This window comes from Toxorhynchites rutilus, chromosome 3, assembly GCF_029784135.1.
Source record: "Toxorhynchites rutilus septentrionalis strain SRP chromosome 3, ASM2978413v1, whole genome shotgun sequence".
Lineage (NCBI taxonomy): Eukaryota > Metazoa > Arthropoda > Insecta > Diptera > Culicidae > Toxorhynchites > Toxorhynchites rutilus.
Window position 1 is genome coordinate 46,330,017 of NC_073746.1, and position 19,748 is coordinate 46,349,764.

Here is a 19,748-nt window from a genome sequence, read left to right on the forward strand (position 1 = left end):
CTTCTGGGCATACTCCAGACGCTTCTTCTTATTTTTAGCTGATATGAATGGCTTCTTTCGTGCAACGCATCCTCGTTACCCTTTGTCATGGAGCACATTCCGTATTGTTTGAGGGTTAACCTTGATGTTGGCGTTTTGTGACAAGCTGTCAGCCAACTTAGGAGCACTCAACTTTGGATTTTGTTTGATTTCCCGCAGAAGTATGCGATGGTGACGGTCTGTGAGCTTTGGCTTGCGTCCTCTTCCAGGAGTTGTTTCCAAAGAATTAGTTTTCTTGAAGTTCTGAAGCACATATTGAACAGACGATCATGGTCGATTCACAACATCTGCTATTTCGGACAAGCTTTTGCCTTCATTTCTCAGGTCCACGATCAGTTTGCGAATCTCAACTGGGATTTTACTGTAGGAAACGGCCATTTTTCTAAAAACAAACGTAGAAATCGTATTGTAACTGAAAATAAACACCAAATTTTGAAGATTTTACCGTTTTTGCAGCTGAAAACACTGGAGCGCACTTCTTTGCTACGCAACGGATGCTGTTTGTGCTGAATGACATTGCTTTTTTTTGAAAAAGTCGTAACTGTACGGACAATTTTTTGGCCCGAATTTTTGAACTTTTTTAACTCTATTACGATTCTATCGAGCTCAACAATTTTTTCGGTTATTTTGATGGCTGGGCAATAAAAAAGACATATTTGTTTATAAAATGAAACAGATTAACTGCTGCATAGATTATATGTTATACATACATTTTTGTGCTGCAATATTTGAGGCACTGCTGTACGGACAATTTTTTGATACAGTGTACATACAAACAGGGCAAGCTGAATGAAACCATTAAAAAGTTATTGTTTATTTGGGATCTGCGGCCACCTTGGATTTGGATTTTTCATGATCTACTGTGTTCTACCAATCGAGCACTTTCATTTGATACCCATATTGATGGGGCTTCGAAAAAAATTATGGCGCCATTTTGTGGTGGTGGCCTTTTTGAATTTGCATTTTTAATAAATATCGGTGTCCTATCAGTCAATCACTTCCATTTTATGTATATCATGTATATTGTATATTGATGGGGTTCTGAGAAAATGTGTGATCCGTCAATTTGTAGCGGCCACCATCTTGTATTCACATTTTACATAAATAACTGTGTTCCACTGGTCAAGTCCTTTTATTCGATACCCATATTGACGGGGTTTTGGGAAAACCCATATTATTGATGGGATTTTGAAAAAAAAATATACGTAATCCGCCATTTTGTACCGACCACCATCATGGATTTTCAAGATCATGGAATAAGCAATTTTATAATGACACCAGAGATAAAGTTGTGTTCCAAATTTCAGATCAAACAGTCAACAGGCGGGGGGTTAAATTTCTATTAATGAGGTACAGCGCTACAGACAAAGTTACAAAGGTATAAAGCTAGATCCAAGATCCAAGCTAGATCCAAACTTTTTAATAAATTAGTGCAAATCATAATTATATTACGTTTACCGAGAGAAATTTGTTTTTTTTTAAACGATTATTCGGAGGATTCGATTATCCTGAGTGAAAAAAAATCAATACTCCGGATAATCGAGTCCGACCTGTAATTCGTTCTTTGACAATACTACTCGGCAATTTCACTTGAATTCGTAGAAGCACGAATTTCACTCCACTCGGTCCACGCTAGCAATTGAAGACCTAATGTGGCGTCTTTGGAAAAATGGCCTTTATCAATATTTTCGAAATATGGGTAAAAATCATAGATGACCATGCATTTTTGACGTAGAACTGTGAAATTATTCGATTCAATTGTGTTGTGTTTCGCTCCGGATATTATTTTTAGAATGTAATGTAAAAGTTCTAGAAATAACTCTTCGGTAGAAAATTTCGGTGGCCCTGGAATGAGCCGATGGTTTATGTGCTTTTTAGAATCAGTTGATTGATTCGTTCTCGCCCTCGCGAGAACGAAACACAAACTGAGCAGTTTGTTCCATTATGTCAATGTACGTACTTTACTGAGTATTCATCGCGAACGATCTTCTTATTCATCCTTCTATTATAGCTATAAAAACTATCACGGTGGCCTTTATCGCATTTGGCACACACTTGGTCTCTTGTTGTTAAGTATTTGAACCATCACCATATGCGTTTGGAAACGCAGAAACAACAGCACTGTGTGTGTGATGTAAAAAATACACAAAATCTCTCCACCAGATGGCGTAAAAATCGACGCGGTGTATTATTTAATCTAGCCTGTTTGTGACATCGGCTTTAAGGAAGACTATTGACTGCCCGCTAGCTTGAGCAAAATTGTATAATAGAAATGGCTTCTGAATTTAATTGTAATATTTCCTCTCTCCTCAGTGTGTTGCTCAATGAGTTCTACCATTCGCATTGTTCTTGCTTCTTCTTTTGACAATTGTTGCTCGTGATTGGGTAGGTAAACACATAAATGTACAGACCAAATGAACTGGATGGCTGAATTCCTTCTCGGTATATTGCCTTCTTTAACGGTTCAATACTAAACGTAAAAGATATGCGCTTGTGCAACAATTCTATCAACTCACATCAGTAGTTTTATCAACACAATTCGTTTTTAGCTATTCTATTCTTCCAGATACAAACACTGCAAACACTAACGATTCTATATTTGTACCACCACCATCATTAAAAATGCATAAAATTAAACAATGATCACCTGATTCAATCATATACAAACACACTCCACCTAACAGTATGAAGACATGTCTTAAACACCTCAAATATACCTTCGGAAAAACATGAAAACAAATAAACTATGTGCATGGGATGCAAAAATATACTGAAGCACTCTCCACCAGACAATATAAAAATCGACGCGGTGCCGCAAACGGAAACAAATTGCATCACAGTGTATGTTTGTTCGATAACAACAGTGTGGAGGCTTACAATTCTTCTGTGGAAACGGGCCCTTGGACGCTTTAACTTGCAAGTCCATAGCGTCTTTTGGAAAAATAGGTCTGAAAATAACTTATAAACTCCTTCTCCACTTTCTTCCGCTTGGTTGTTGGTGTTAACTTGTTCACGGCTGGAAAATGATCGCTTCGCTCCTTTTTCTTCTTTGAATACTGCAGAGGCTTTAAACGTTCAAGTTTATTCGCCTCTAGTTTTGAATCGAGAGTATCCCACGATTGTTTGCCTAGTAATCATCACCATGGTTATCGTATCTACAGAATAATCTGTATTTATATAGATTTTTCAGACTGTTTGAAACTAAGAATCTGTAGTTACAGATTAAAGATTTTTTGTGTTTCATACAGAATTTGCAGATTTTTCAAAGTGATGTTACAATATTAATTATGGCTCGATGTTTCTTGATGACTATATTTTTTATCATCTCACCAATTCCATTCGTATGGGATTTGAACTAGTCCGAATGAGAGTCATTTTGGCATTTATATGTAGCGTGATTTCCTGCTTTCTTGTGTTCGATTTAAGGCGAGAAGGTGTAAAAGTATATGTCATCGGCTAGCTTTACAACGAAGAAATAACACTCTTTAACCTTTTTTTATAAAAGGAGTTCGGCTCCTTTAAACCTATGTAACTGAGCCTGTAAAAATAAACGATTTTAATAAAAAAAAACCTTTTTTATACAAAAGCACAATGGATGTGAATGTCAAAAGTGCGATCATACTGTCGTCAAGATCCATTTTGCTTTGAATGTTCTCGTTTTAAGGATTTAAAACATCTAAAGCAATCATCAATACTTTTTGACGTAGGATTACGTTTTCGGGAACATATGGCCAGTAAAAAACTAAATATCGGTCATGTCACGAAAATTATACAATTTTGAACGATTTTTGCTTAGACATTTCACTCATGATTTTTTTTGCACCAATCGGTTTGGACACTTCCTCATATAATATTTCTAATAGTTGTATATTAAAACACGTTGAAAATAGAGAAAGTCAGTCAAGTACATCAAGTGCATTGCGGTCTTTGAACTTCACGTTTAAGCCCAAAGCAACCAAAGTGAACAAAAAAGAATAACTCAATTAGGAAATATTAGAACTCAAGCCATTGAAAATACTGAAGATGGCTCTTACTGGGATCCGACGGAAGATTTTAGAGGTTTTTTTCATCATCTGAAATTGGCGTTGAAGTTGTAGAGAAAAAAAAACTGAACCAGGCTTAATTTCAGAATAAAGGGAGAGTGAAGAAATTGAGACAGCTCATATTGGGTTATCTGGAAAGTTTGTGCCTAGCTCACAGAAAACTGTTCAAGATATTTTGACGTAGGTTTATATCTAACCGGAAGAATAAAAAAGCAACGAACAAGTGGGAAAAAATGAAAGATTTCGAACGTTTATAACTCGAGCATTTCTTAGTAGATCGCAAAGATGTTTGCATCAATTGATATAGAATATTTCTACGCACCTATCACAATGAATAGCATTTTATTTTGCCGCTCAAAATTTTCATCACCAATCACGATTTGCTTCAAAACGCAGATTTTGAGTCGCAAATTGAAATGCAATCCATTGAAGGAACAGGCAATTTTTTTTTTGTGCGGGGAATAGCGACCGCACAAAAAAGTCGCATAAGAAATCGTGCAAAACTTCACCAGTAGCTTGAAAAATCGTGTTCGGTACACGTTTTGAAAAAAAAACTTTTTTTGTGCGGTAGATTGGGACCGCGTAAAAAAAGTTTCCCGCAAGAAAAAAACTAAAATCCACGCGATTCACCGTTCAATTTTCTTTTGTTTCCCTGCTTTGCGATGGAACACTTTGCCTCTTCGGGCGCGCGTGGTTGTTTTGTGCTTTTAGTTGCATGTCGAAACGTGTTGCTGTTAGAAATCATGTCATGCAAAAACTTAGAAAAACTTAGAGCATATGATGAGAGGAAGGGAATGATTTCAGAAGTGGATAATTGAGACGCAAATATGCTTTTTTCGCACTGAAATGCATATAAACCATCGAAAAAAAACTAAATGGACGATAACTTCGTCAAATATGCTTCTTTTCATACACCACACAAAAAAAAACCGCACAAAAACAGGTTTTACTGCATTTCAATCAAATTATGTGAAACCCACATATCGTAAATAATAACATGGCCTAGCTTCACCAGATGCTCACAAACGGTGGATCAGTGGTGGCACGAACTTTCCGAACAATTTAATTTTTTTTTGAATAAATGAAACACTTCTTAATGATAAATATATTTTATTTAAAGAGATTCCTACATTTTCTACTTGTTTTACTTCTTATACGTTGTTGTTCAGTTGGATTTTGATTGATGCGAAAACATAACGGAACCTGTATCTTCTTTATTCAGTTCTCCATAATTCCTAGTGGCTAATAGTTCTTTCATTGTGTCCATACCTAGTCTATTTCTAATCTTTGTTTCATTACTTATATTACTTTGTTTCATACTTGAGCGAACTGGTGCAATGAAATTCGATGGCGATGTATTACAATTAAAGAATTTTTTAACACAGCGTCCCTATTTGAAGGTTTGAGAATAATGAATGAATTCAGTTACGAGATCAGTTGCGAAAGATTACACAGGGACACCAGACTTTTTTCAAATGTCTGCAATTCAAATTTAGAATGTATGTGTTTGAGTACGTATGTTCATTGTGTTATGTATTTTATAGAGTTTTTGATACTTACATACCATACAAATAAAATCTATTAGATATCTATTTAATCCTTGACGTAAGATAAAGTGAGAGAAAAAAAATCTCGCGAAATTGTTCTCAATGTTCATCCATTCAATCAGCGTTGACGGCATTGAGCTTCATTTCCTGACATAGTGAAGCCAAAATCATAATGGATTTTCAAGTGGAATGAATGCAATAAGCATTAAAAAACACACAAAACTAGTACCTGTTTTCTTTCAAAATATAATTGCATTTGAGCGTTAGAACCTGATAGAGAATCTTTCTTTCAAGTGAACTTCAAAGTTAAATGAACGCTTCGGAAACGCTTCGGAATAAATAATAGCAATCATTATACAAGTGAGGACCGGAGAGCTTATTTATGTAGGCTATTCTGACAGTTCTCATTTCCAACCAGGAAAACATTGACAGACAACCCGATATATTTATTACGGATAAATTTTATTGAAAGTGAAAGTGAAAAACTCAACAATCAGGAAAAATCAGGCAAAATTGAGTGGTTATCAAAAAGTCTGGAAAATCCTGAGAAATCAGGAAGGTTGACATCTCTGTACTAAAAGAGAACAGAAAATTTATAAACTAAACATTAATAAAAACATACTCGATACTCGATATTAATTTATTTAAAACTAGCTGACCCGGCAAACTTCGTCCCGCTCAAAATTTGTTTTTGTTATTAATTCCTTCAAACATTTACGTTTTCTTACTATGAGCAAGTTCATGGGTCCAATCGCAGAACTGATCATTGATTGATCTTCTAATCGACCCCGTTGAATTTACCTTTTACTATAATACTATGAAAAATTTTTCCTAGTATTTCTAACAAAACTCATCATTATATATTTTTTTTTTCTTTATTTCCTCATCATTATAATATCAAATTATTTTCAAACACAATTCTCGTTCAACATTTTTCAACCACTTGCAAATAATATGTTTCTCCGTTACATGGAATAAATGTTTTATACAGTAAATATGATGGAATAAAGGCAGCCCTAAATCGGTCAATTCCTTCCTCGAGTTCTGCTCTAATCAACACATTCGGCGATACTTTTTTATTGGTATAGATAGAAGAAGATATAGGAGTGCGTTTTATCACATTAAAATCCATTTCCAGTTTCGAACAAAGATCAATTTCGCTAGCGCAAACATCAAATGAACTAACAGCACTTGTCACTATCCCACATCCCCTCACATCCCAAATTGTGCTTGATTAGTTCTCGAGTTATGCAGAAATTTGTGTTTCGTTTGTGTGGCAGCCCCCCCCCCCTTAAAGAGGGGGGAAGAGTGTATTCACCGTGAAACGTTTCGTGCCCCGTAAAACCTTCACATGCCAAATATGGCTCCATTTGCTTGATTAGTTTTCAAGTTATGCAGAAATTTTGTTTCATTTGTATGACAGCCCACCCTTAGAGAGGGGGGTGGAGAGTCTAAACACAATAGAAACATTTATTGTACCCTAAAACATTTTTTTTTTTTTTTTATCTGTATTATAGTGACTTTCAACTCATTTGGCTGGTTCGTCACTTTTACTTCCATTTTTGGAAGAATGTCGGGAGTGCCCTAAAACATGCACATGCCAAATTTGGTTTCATTTGCTTGATTAATTTTCGAGTAATGCAGAAATTTGAGTTTCATTTGTATGGCAGCCAACCCTTAGAGAGGGAGGAGGAATATGTAACCACCGTGAAAACATTTATTTAACCCTAAAACCTCCATATGCCAAATTTCATTTCATTTGCATGATTAATTCTCGAGTAATGTAGAAATTTGTGTTAAATTTGTATGGCAGCCCCCCCTTAGAGAGAAGGGAGGAGTTCTAACCACTGTAAAAACATTTATTGCACCCTAAAACCGCCAAATGCCAAATTCGTTTTCATTTAGATAATTATTTCCCGAGTAATGTAGAAATTTGTGTTTAATTTGTATGGGAGTCCCCCCTCCTTAGAAAGGTATTTTTTTATATTTTTTCCTGAAAGCTTCCACATAATATATCCGAATACCAGAGATGTGTTTTTTTCCTTTTTATGTTATGATTTTTCAAAGTTACAGTTTTCGTTCAACATTTCTATGCAACTAGACTGGATGTATGTGATTATAATCCAATGATTATAATAATTAAAGTAATAAAAATCCTCAGCTTTCCAGAAAAAATATAAAAAACTATAGCGCCTTTGGTCCCGAGACTATGAAAACAATAAAAAACGAATACAATCAATAATAACGAGAGCAGAATTCAAATTTTCTGCAGATATAGTTTTTTTTTCAAAAACTACCAAGTGATATGTCGATCATCTAAATCGGTCTAGTAGTTCAAAAGTTATGAATTTAAAAAAAATCATTTTTGGCAAAAATGCGAAAAATGGGGTTTTTGGACCACCCTAAAATGGAAATGGTCTCCCTAACAAAAAAATTAAAAAGTACGGGTCTCATAATTAACGATAGAGAACAAAACTACCACTTATGACGAAAATCTGAGAACCACTACAGGGAAACTTCGATATAACGTACCCTCGTTATAACGTACCCTCGATATAACGTCACTCGATATAACGTACATTTTACCTCGATATAACGTACACATTTCCAAAGTGTAAAGGAAATTTTTTTTCAATATTTTTTTCTGATAGAACAATGAATTATCTGTATTGTGATTTTAGCATCATTTTAGCAAGTTTTGTACCTTTTTCCAATCCCGAAATATAGCGGGTTTTTTGATTCCGGATTCTAAATGAATCAAGCTTTAATCAACAGTACGAAGGGAAACATCACGAGAAAGGCTGGCTTCGTATTCTGATTGAAGTTATTCATTAACTGTACTTAAACAGCAACACAATAATGTATTATAGACTACGTTTGTGAGTACTTTATTATGCTTCGATATAACGTACAATTCGATACAATGTACAATTTTGAAAGTGAAATGTACGTTATATCGAAGTTTACCTGTATATCGGTTTGGCATGGAATGAGAGAATTCTATAAATACCCGTCCTTACGGCTTAAAAGCAACTTTATAACTTTTTTTCAAACATCGAGAGCTCTTCTATTTTTGAATTAATTATTGTATCTGTTATAACAAAGCTACTTACGTAGCGCAATGTAAACAAGCACGCCCTGGTAACTGTGTAGAGTTTCATTACACCTTAATGAAGCAATGTTTTTTTAATACAGTTCACAAGTTTCAGTTCTATCAACATTGTCGAATTCGTAATATCTATGCCATTGATACTAAAGCTAAGATTATGTCTCAAAATTGGACGTATAAATTTGATGCAGATTTTCTTAAGAAAAACTGAGATAAAACGTTTTTTGAGACAATTTTATGAGCACAAATTAGGTCAATTAAAGGATGTGTCACATCAAATTGCATCACGGAAAAAACTCTGTACAAATTTAATTTTTAGGAATTATATCTTCAGCTTTCGCTTATAATCAGATAAGAGTGTATAGATCACGTTGGCCATGCTTCACTGTCAATTTTTCGTAAATTTGGAAAAATGTCGTCGAACGAAAAAGAGCGTCGTGAATTAATCCTGTGCACTCATTTCGAGAATCGGGAGTTGTCACATCGGGACATCGGTAAGATGCTGGGAATCGTCCAATCCACGGTCAGCAGAGTACTAAAACGATACTTCGAGAACCTCACCATCGACCGGAAGGTGAAGAACGGCAAAAATGGATGCTCCGTCAGTGAAAAAGATCACAAGCGCGTAGTTAAGCAGTTTAGACGCGATCCGAGAAGTTCGGTCCGGGATGTCGCCAATAAGCTGAATTTGTCAAGTTCATTCGTCCAGCAGACCAACCAGCGAGAGGGCCTGCGTACATACAAGGTTCAGAAGGCTCCTAACCGCGACGAAAGGCAAAACATGGTGGGGAAGACGCGAGCCCGGAAGCTGTACACCGAAATGCTGACGAAGCCGCATTGCCTGGTAATGGACGACGAAACCTACGTCAAAGCGGACTTTCGTCAGCTGCCGGGCCTGTTGTTCTTCTCCGAGGAGGACAAATTCAGCGTTCCGGAGGAGATTCGCAAGCAGAAACTATCCAAGTTTGCCAAAAAGTACATGGTGTGGCAAGCGATCTGCTCTTGCGGAAAGCGGAGCGCCCCCTTCGTGATGACCGGCACGGTAAACGGGCAGGTTTACCTTAAGGAGTGCCTACAGAAGCGCTTACTACCACTATTGGAGCAGCACGAGGGCCCGACCATCTTCTGGCCGGATCTCGCTTCGTGCCACTATTCAAAGGACGTGTTGGAGTGGTACGAAGCCAACGGGGTCACCTTCGTGCCAAAGGAAATGAACCCGCCCAACGCGCCGGAGCTTCGCCCAATAGAGAAATATTGGGCGATTATGAAGCAGGCCCTCCGGAAGAACCCAAAAGTTGTCAAATCGGAGGCGGACTTCAAAAGAAAATGGATTTCTGTTCAAAAAAAACTACAACCTGACGTTGTACAGAACCTTATAGACGGGGTAAAGAGGAAGGTGCGAGTATACGGGCTTGGGCTCGAAGTATGAATAAAAAGGAAATGCCAAAAGTTGTTTAATAGTTTTTATTTTACTGTCTAAAATTTTCAAAAGGATCGGTCTACTGGGCGAATTTCTACAACGTTTTTTCCGTGACGCAATTTGATGTGACACACCCTTTATATCGTGGGATTCAGCACGTTTAGATATTGCTTTTTTACATTTTACAATTATTCAATTGTTTGTACTTAAACAATAATTTTCTTCATTATCACAGATGATTAGAAATATTTCTAATCAACTAATGCACACTTCTTTGGGACTTTTAAACAAATTTTCGAGATATAAGTGTTCGAAATCTGTCCCTGATTAGTTTTTCAATGTTTATCCTCATATCTTTCGGTAGTCCTACGTCAAAATTATTGAACACAGTGATGCTTTGCACTCTCCATCCACTGCTTATTTTAAACAGCACTGTAACGTGATGGGGAAAAAAGGCTTCCACTTACGATGGTCAAAAGCAATACACATTTTCCCATTTTTGTGTGAAGACTCATCGGTTTTATTTATGTCTCCAATGTAATAAGACCGTCATTATAGATACAAAAATATGCCTATTAATCAAAACCTTCGATCCCAAAGATTTACACTTGAAAACAATCAAAAGAAAAAAATCCCATGAATTGCCAGCCCTTGTTACAAACTAAACGCCACAAATAATGCTCCATAGCGAAAACTTTTTCCCCTCGTCCCCCCATCCTCACAAAAGTGTTGTTTGACAAAAGAAATAAAAAAAAACAACATATCAAACATCTCATAATAGTCAGCAACCAAATAAATCTGCTATTTGCAAAAGTACGCCCCGCACGCACCCCACACTGCTGCACCCGCGAGAGTGGGTGGGTGTCGGCTTGGTTGCGTGTATGTGCCGTCCCCCATCAGCTGAACCTCTCCGATTAGGAGGCCTCAACGTGTCGCAAATACACATCCAGCCTCTAAGTAGGTATATGTGTGCAATCGCACACGGGCGCACGAGAATGGGCGCACAATGTTATTGCACTCCCCGCGCACACGTCGATCCGCGGTCGGCTGTTCTCAGCAAGTTCTCTCGCCGGCGACGGCGGCCCGATGACGACACACAGAGCGCCCCCAGAGAGCGTCGACCCGCGCCCGAGTCGTGAATGAGTGACGTGACGTGTTTGCGCTGGGTTCCTCCTGCTCTTCTGTGTGTATGACGCGAAATATCGGTAAAGCTCGCGTCGCCATCGCATCGGCAGCCCGAAGCAGCGTTCATTGAACGCAACGCAACGGCGTTGTTCTTACATAAATATTATTCAATAATCATATGCTAGTGCACACAAGCTCTGTTCTCTCTCTCTCTCTCTCGTTCTTTTCGCTCCCTGCTGCCGTGGGGAAAATGAGTGTCGGCTGTGGGTGGCGGTGGTGGAACCCGGTGAGAAACTCGGTCGGTCAACGGCATCCATGAATCGGCCCCGTCACTCACGAGCGCGAACTGAATGGGGCACTCCTCCGCAACCCGCGTTTCGCACACGATGGCCGGCAGCACCGCGAGGAGAGAAAGAGTGTATCGCGATGGCTCAGCGCGTTTCTGGCGGACCTGCGATACGGTGGCGACTTGTTCAATGTGTCAGTATATAGCGGTTCTGTCGATTTGTTCGCTTCCTTGTTCCAGACCGGTCCGCGATTGTTATTTTCGTCCCGTTCGTATGCGGGAACTTAAAAAGATACTTACTCGCGGAGGATTTTCGGCTAGCCTTTTTTTCTTAGTGAGAACTGTCACTATTGTTTGGAATTGGTTTCGGGATTTCTTTGCCCTGCAAAAAAAAGGATTATCGCAGTGTGTTGGTTATCTGAGGGTTTTTCGTTTCTGGTGGGCTGGTGCCCCGGTACTGGCGAAATAATTTTCTCCCCCGAGAGGGGCTCTCGTCGAGACGCATCATCTCATCACCAAAAGAAACGTGTCGTTCTCAGCTTGTAACTGTGGGCTTCTGTCGTTTGAAAAATCTGTCAAGTATAAATTATTTAAAGTGTGTTCCGTGCAAGAAAGACCCATCGAGAGTGATTTTTTCGTTTCAAGAAAATCAGTTTAACTGCCACCAACACTAGCGGACGTGTATAGAGTCAAACAAAAATTGACGAAAAACTAAGCTGTGTGCACTTGATACGTGTGTGGCTAAGCGGAATCCACAGATGTCGAGATTCGAAGGTTGCGCCAGCAGTGTCACTTCTGTCGGAAGATGGAAAAAATTCGCCAAGGAGCTGAAAGTCTCTTTCGGTTGTTTTCTGTTGTGAAAATGAGTGCGAAGGGAAAACGGGGAAATAGCTGCCGCAAGTTTTGAATAGACCAGACAAAAAAAAAACAGCGAAGAATACATTTTTCATGAAAAATGGATAGGTTCAATGACACGAGAGCAAGAAGCAAACACACAAGCTTAGCGGTGGAAAGAAAGGAAGAAAAAAAGTATACAAATATAAATATATTGGTTGATATACACTCTCATATTCTTGAATGACTACACCGACCCGAAGAGTGAGAGTACCGAAACGAGCAGCAGGAACGGGAGAGAGAGAGAGCACGAGCAAGCGAGAATGAAGTGCGACAAATGGTGATGGCGGAATACGGGGGAGGTGGGGCTAGCGGCACTAGTGCGGAGGGGGGTTTACCTCCATCGCCAAGAACAACAGCAACAATTCTAGCGCTACCGAGTGGCCAAGAGTGGAATGACACTCGTACTCGCGTGGACGGGTGGAATTGGGGGCCATGCGTGTGTGTGTCTGTAGTGTAAAACCGCGTGTATTTGGACCAACACAGCCTCATCCACAAGAGCCGAACTTAGTAGACCACCGTTTTGTAGCATACATGCTCAAATTACCGAAAATTGACGCGAAATCGTTTCGTGGAATTATTTTGACAAGTGCTAATCAATTAGGATCTGATTTGCGTTGGGATTGGGGTGGGAACCCGGGGGAATGGGGATATTCGGCGATTTGAGCAATGCTGCTGCGGAGCGGTAGGTTAACTGTGTATGTATGCGAGAGGAGAGGCAAATTTTGACAGCTGTGCACAGTGCAATGGAGGTGCCATCTGGTTCCGTTGACCGGAAACTGTTCACCACTGGCGGCCACTCGCCACCCAATGGATTCGGAAGTGATTATACTTTGACTGGTCAGAAGAGCCCGGTCTGGTGCGTGTACAGTTGGGGCTAGTTGGGGCGACTAGTGGCTACACCTGACCCCAGTGGCCGGAAGCAGTGTCCGCTCAGCGAGGAAACGTCAGCAGTTCAGCTGTGTGTGCGTCTATGTCTGCGTGTTTGCCTTTGCTGAATTTTTACAGGAATTTTACGCGCTCATGTAGGAAAGGATCAAGCAAGAATTGTTGTAACTCCTTGGCAGTTGATATTCAGTGTTCACAAAACAAAAACCAGTGCAATCGAATCCGGAGAGCCGCCTAGGCGAAAGAAGTGTGTGCGTGTGTGCGCGATCTAGCGGCTTCACGAGAAGGGAATATTGTAGTGTAAATAGTAGTGGGCAAAATAAGTGAGTTCTGGTGAGATTTGAAGAGTTGTTAACAGAATCGTCTCGCCGTGGTGGTTGGATGTGATTGTTTACACAAGTGATTAGGAGAAAGTCCGCGACGTAGAACCCATGACGTTCAGAAGAAGATATGCGATAGCGATCGTTACGACGGAAGGACCATTGCAACGTTTGGTCGAACAAACTTAAATTGTGTAATGGATGGAAACATTAAATCACGATAGTTGATACTGGATTGCAGCTACATATTCATATCTTATAGACAATATGGGTCAAAATTCTAAGTATTTTTTTTATCGTACATTTCTGTTTTTTTTAGAATCTTTGATTTACAATACAAGAATGTTATGCACATAATTTCCTTCACGATAGATTTCTTGGGACGGACTCTAAGGGAGAATCAAAACGTACCGTGCAACAACTCTCTCTTCATGACTGGATATTCAACAACAACCTTTCCAAAAACGTAGAATGATAACTTCTGCCGAAGTTTCTTGTGGATATCTGTATTATATTGGCTTAGATAATGAATTTGCTATCTATGTAAACTATTCTCCACCGCGAGTGACGTGATATAGTAAAATCACCCGGTTTATTCTGTAAGTTACCTTACTATTTAACTTCTATTTCATAACAGAGTTGATAGTAGAATAGGAAAGGAAATCTCATCTCATCTAGCGACAACTATATTCACGTAATTAACCCTCGGGGATATTGTGACTTCAGCCATCTCACATCATTTCGCCGCGTAGAACAGAGGGGAATATAATTTTTTAAGCTGTTTCCTCAATAAAACACATCATTATGAGAAGCATGTTTGAAATTGATGAATTGAAAAATACTCAAAACACTTAGTCGGAAACATCTTGCACTCAAACTAAATATTTAGTACATTATTTGACATCCTCATTCATTTCATTAAATGAGCTTAAAAGTAACAAAAAATGTGCTATTCACCCATACTTTATTGTTTATAATATGAACAAACCTCCGAGGTCCCAATGATTTCAACTTAACTTAATTATACTTAAGAACCATTGCTTCAGCATGTTTCTGGAGGAAATGAAATCAAATGCGGGAGCAATTGCATTAAAGGTGCGCTGTAATCCCGTTATGCATGGCGTAGTTCGATTTCCGGGGTAACATTCTCAAGAACGGCGTACTCTCCAAATATCGTGGAGGAACATTGAAGTTTAGTTTTTCCAGGAGTTGGGGACATCCGACGCGTTTGGTTATGAGATCAACAACAAACAATGACTTCGCCAGATTTTGTTTGGTATGTAGAGAGTCCATATGGATCAGCAAGCTCGTTGCTTGGAGGTCGAAGTGGATCACGCCAAGGCACGGTCGGAGAGTGTATCTAACAAACCGTCGTTGCCCTGATGCAATTCGCGTCGCCCCATTCTGAAGGCACGGATTCCAGATGACGCTCCCATACTTCAAAGTTGGCGATCCAGAGCGCAATATAGCGATTCGAGACAGTAGACATCGGAGAAATTTTCGGAGAATCTGAGATGAAATTCAAATTTCATCTACGCCTTTTCAACGATCAGTGAACGTGTTGCTTAACACGTTGACTGCCACGTCAGTCACCGTTGACTGACAGTATAAAATATGATGATAAAGGTAGAATTCTATTTATTTTCTTCGCTGAAATTTTACTGCTTTCGAGCAGAAATACCTTCTTACGATAAGAAACGATGGCCCTAAAACGTTCAATAATTATCATCGAGTTAATTTTAATTTTCCAGTATTGTGCTTCGCATTGCTGTACTACGATATTAGCTCGTGGCCTGACTTTGACCGCGTTAAATGTCAATTTTGAATACAGAACCACTCCAAGATCATTAATCGGGGTTTGCAAAAAAAAAAAAAGTTGATGCCAAATGTCTTAAAATCGTATGAAACGTCGAGATTTACTGTTATTTCAAAAAAAATTTCGTCTAAAATCGACTTTTCAGAACAAAAAAACGACCAAATGTCGAAAAGTTAATTTTTGACAAAAATATTTTCGATATAACAGTAAATCTCGACGTTTCATTCAATTGGCAGACATTTGGCATCATTTTTTTTTTTGGAAAACCCCGATTTCCTGCACTCATTTACTCGATTTTCAGAAAACTAAAATTTTGAGATCTGCGACAAATATCAGCCCAATCGGACTTCATTTACTACAGGGTGGTGCATAAATTACGCAACCGAATTGCACAAAAAAAAATTCGTACAAAAAAAATGTCTCACGGTACAAAATCTTTGTTCTCGAATAAAAAACGATACAGAGTCGACAACTGAACCGCTTAGGAACCAATAGGCTCGATAGCGCGATCGTTTTTTTTTCTCTGAAGTTGCGTGACTTATGCACCACCCTGTAGTAAATGAAGTCCGATTGGGCTGATATTTCGCATAGGGTAGTTTTTCGTGGGGATCAACATTTTTATTCAAGTTCGCTTTGAAAATTCGAGGGTCCCTTTTTTCTCATATATCCATTGGCACTCTGACACACATACATACATACATTTTAACACTCTTAAAAAAGACATACAACATACACGCTTTTATTTGTACACTAGCTAACCCGGCAAACTTCGTCCCGCCCATTTACTTGATTAATTCTCGAGTAATGCAGAAATTTGTGTTTTATTTGTATGGCAGCCACCCCTAAGAGAGGGGGGAGGGGTATCTAACCACCATAGAAACATTCATTGCACCCTAAAGTTTCCATATGCCTAATTTGGTTTAATTTGCTTGATTAATTCTCGGGTAATGCAAAAATTTGTGTTTCATTTGTACGGCAGCCCCCTCTAAGAGAGGGGGAAGGAGTATCTTAACACCATAGAAACATTTATTGCATCCTAAAACCTCCACATGCCAAATTTGGTTTCATTTGCTTAATTAATTCTCGAGTAATGCAAAAAATTGTGTTTGATTTGTATGGCAGCCCCCTCTAAGAGAGGGGGAAGGAGTATCTCATCACCATAGAAACATTTATTGCATCCTAAAACCTCCACATGCCAAATTTGGTTTCATTTGCTTGATTAATTCTCGAGTAATGCAGAAATTTGTGTTTCATTTGTATGGCAGCCCCCCCTTTGAGTGGGGGAAGGACTGTCTAACCATCATAGAAACATTTATTGCACCCTAAAACTTTCACATGCCAACTTTGGTTTCGTTTGCTTGGTTAATTTCCGAGTAATGCAGAAATTTGTGTTTCATTTGTATGGCAGCCCCCCCTTAGAGAGGGGGGAGGGGTCTCAAAATATCACGAAAACCTTCCTCGGCCCCAAAAACCCCTACATACCAATTTTCATGTCGATCGGTTCAGTAGTTTCCGAGTCTATAAGAATCAGACAGACAGACAGACATCACTCCATTTATATATATATATATATATATATATATATATAGATTTGACCCTAAAACACAAGAAAAAGTAGAAGGGACTGAGCCTAAGGGCACGGACGTAAGTTTGTCGTAGGACTGTGAGGGTTCGGAACAACTGTTTTTTTTTAAATGTAATTCTTTTCATTGTTCAAAACTCCGTACTATGTTATTTTAACTATTTAGAACCTTCAAATGGTGGAAAGGGGTGTTTGTTATTTTTATAACCGTCAAACGGGTTGTAACGAACAAAAAACAAAACTTAGCATTTGGTAGGAAGTTCAACGGTGGGTGGCATATGTCGAGTTCCTAATACTGCAGATCCTTCTCGTATCGGCCGAATGGAATCTCCTGCAGAATCAGTTATATCAACCAACTTAATATGATATTGGTTGCTTCGCCATTATCCACAGCATGAGCTTCTGAAAAGTGTCCGGAAGTTAGTATTCATAACCCTTATGCATTAACAATCTTAAAAATTTCGAAGATTATCTTGCCTTTGGTCCAATCGCGTGTTGAAATTATTGTAAAAATACAAAAATCTATCTTTCGTACAATTTACTGACGACATCCAATGGTTAAAATAAATTTAAATAGAATTTGATAAAAACAATCACGACCGAATCTCACTTTTGAGCGCGTAGAAATACAAATATCATCACTCTTGTGGTTCTGAGCTCTAATGTAGGTGTCACATGAACTGGAGCAGCTTTGCGTAGTTTCATCAATAGTAGACGAAGAATATTGGATCGATTTCGATCGGCAAAAAAAATGTCGTTATTGATTACATTCAATATGAAGTTTATGGGGAAGAAACATAGAAATGCTGAAATAATGTTCGTTTGCAGGCAATATTTCACGTCACACACACACTGACATAGTGGTCAATAACAACATCGCTGAAATACACCCATACCTCGCTTTACGGCCTAGATTCGTTCCACGAAACTTGGCCGCAAAGCGAAAAGCCGTATAAGGAATCAATTATTCTAATACGCATCCATACAAATTCAATACGATTGGTTCCAAATTTATTGAATATGTTTATCATTCAAAATGCATTTTATCTTTTCATTTCATTTCAAAATACATACATAACATGTACATATATTTGAACATAAAATAATAACAGACTCCGAAAACCAACAATAATCCATAAACAAAAATGAAACAACTTCATGTTACATAAAATATGTGTATGTATACAGCAATTCCAAGCCAAACCAATATGATGGTTCTTAGATTCCATTGAAATTGATAATTTTGTTCCTTATCGCTACATATTAAACTCGTATTTTTTTATTTTTTCATTAGGGTTCCCAAGGGTGCCAAGGAACAAAACTACCAATTTTCACGAAAATAGAAAATCACTATATTGGTTCGGCATGGAATGGCTGTATATCGACTTCGAAAAAAAAAATCTTGCCGCTATAGCGAATCATTTTAGGCCGCAAATCGAAAATGTGCCTTAATTGAAGAGGGCTGTTATAGCGAAATGCCATATAAAGAGCCGCCGTATAGCGAGGTATGGGTGTAATGATTTAATGATAAATGATAAAAAAAATTAATTGCACACGATTTTGTGTTGCATGCAACATACACGGGAACCAGGCTGAAAGAGAGAATGCATAATACATGATTTACCTTTGTGCTTGCTCGCAAAACATACCTCTTTTAATCGTTAAATTGCTCACTTGTTTTACTATTTCCATTGTTCCATCTCAGTTGAGTGGATAAATTTGCCGTCTAATGGTATATATTATAACATATATCGTAGGAACAAATTCTGCTTAATATGCATTTGAATTTTTTTCTTAATTTTTCGTACAGTGACCCCCCTATATAGAAATCAAAGACGTAGTCCTACGTCAAAAAAAAAATTCTTTTCTGGCAACGCTAGTTTGGCTGCAGAAACAATCGTGAAAGGGATTGTTGAGAAAGGAGTAGCTCCCGATGTTTCATACATCAGAACAGTTCGAAAACTAGAAGCTGCTGTTTATGAATCCTGGACCTCCAGGATTCTGCTGCTGCGACGCTTGAAAATCTCGTTAATTCCATGCCGAACAGAATTTTCGAAACTATTCGCAAGAACGGAAAGCAAACTAAATATCGATTATTGTTTTTCCTTAAAATGTTAACTAAATCATTGTTTTCATTAATAACAACTAAAGTTCGTTTAAACGAATTTCCTCTCTCAAAACACATTTATATTTTTTATTCAACCAAATAAGAACTTAGAATTGGAAGCAATAGTGTAGTAAACTATGATTTGGAGGGGCTTGCTGTGGATCAACTATTGTTTGCTGATTTACTGAAGCACTAAAACAAGGTATTGCTCGAAACGAATTGCCGCTCGCAGCTTGCTTGTATTGTCAGTGACGATTCGCCACGATGCCATATTGTCTAGTCCGTGTTAAGGAAGCAAGGAAAGTCTGCCCGAATGAATGTGAAATTATATTCTCTGATTGATTGATTGATTTTGACGTGAGACTACGTCTAACCGGAATATATGGGGGGGTAAAATGAAAACCTAAACACAGAACATACAGGAAAAGAAGAAAGATCTCGAATGCTTATAACTCAAACATTTATTAATAGACTGTTAAGATGCTTGCATCAATTGATAGCAAATTTTTCTACACATCTATCACCGTTAATAAAATATTATTTTTCCTGATTATTTTTTGATTAAAAATTGT

General features: G+C 38.3%; 1 protein-coding gene across 14 annotated transcripts in view; it reads left to right on the plus strand.

Annotated features, from left to right (window-relative positions):
- Positions 1 to 19,748, plus strand: part of LOC129774856 (probable nuclear hormone receptor HR3) — a 465,935-nt gene that overhangs the window by 336,984 nt on the left and 109,203 nt on the right. For 5 of the 14 annotated variants that reach the window (XM_055778872.1, XM_055778880.1, XM_055778881.1 and 2 more), the window contains exon 1: positions 11,777 to 13,674. The exons of 4 other annotated variants lie outside the window; for them this stretch is intronic. The gene's annotated coding sequence lies outside the window, so the exon portion shown is untranslated. Of the gene's footprint in view, positions 1 to 11,771; positions 13,685 to 19,748 lie in introns of those variants that run through there. 5 more of the 14 variants (XM_055778874.1, XM_055778876.1, XM_055778877.1 and 2 more) reach the window with 4 other exon arrangements.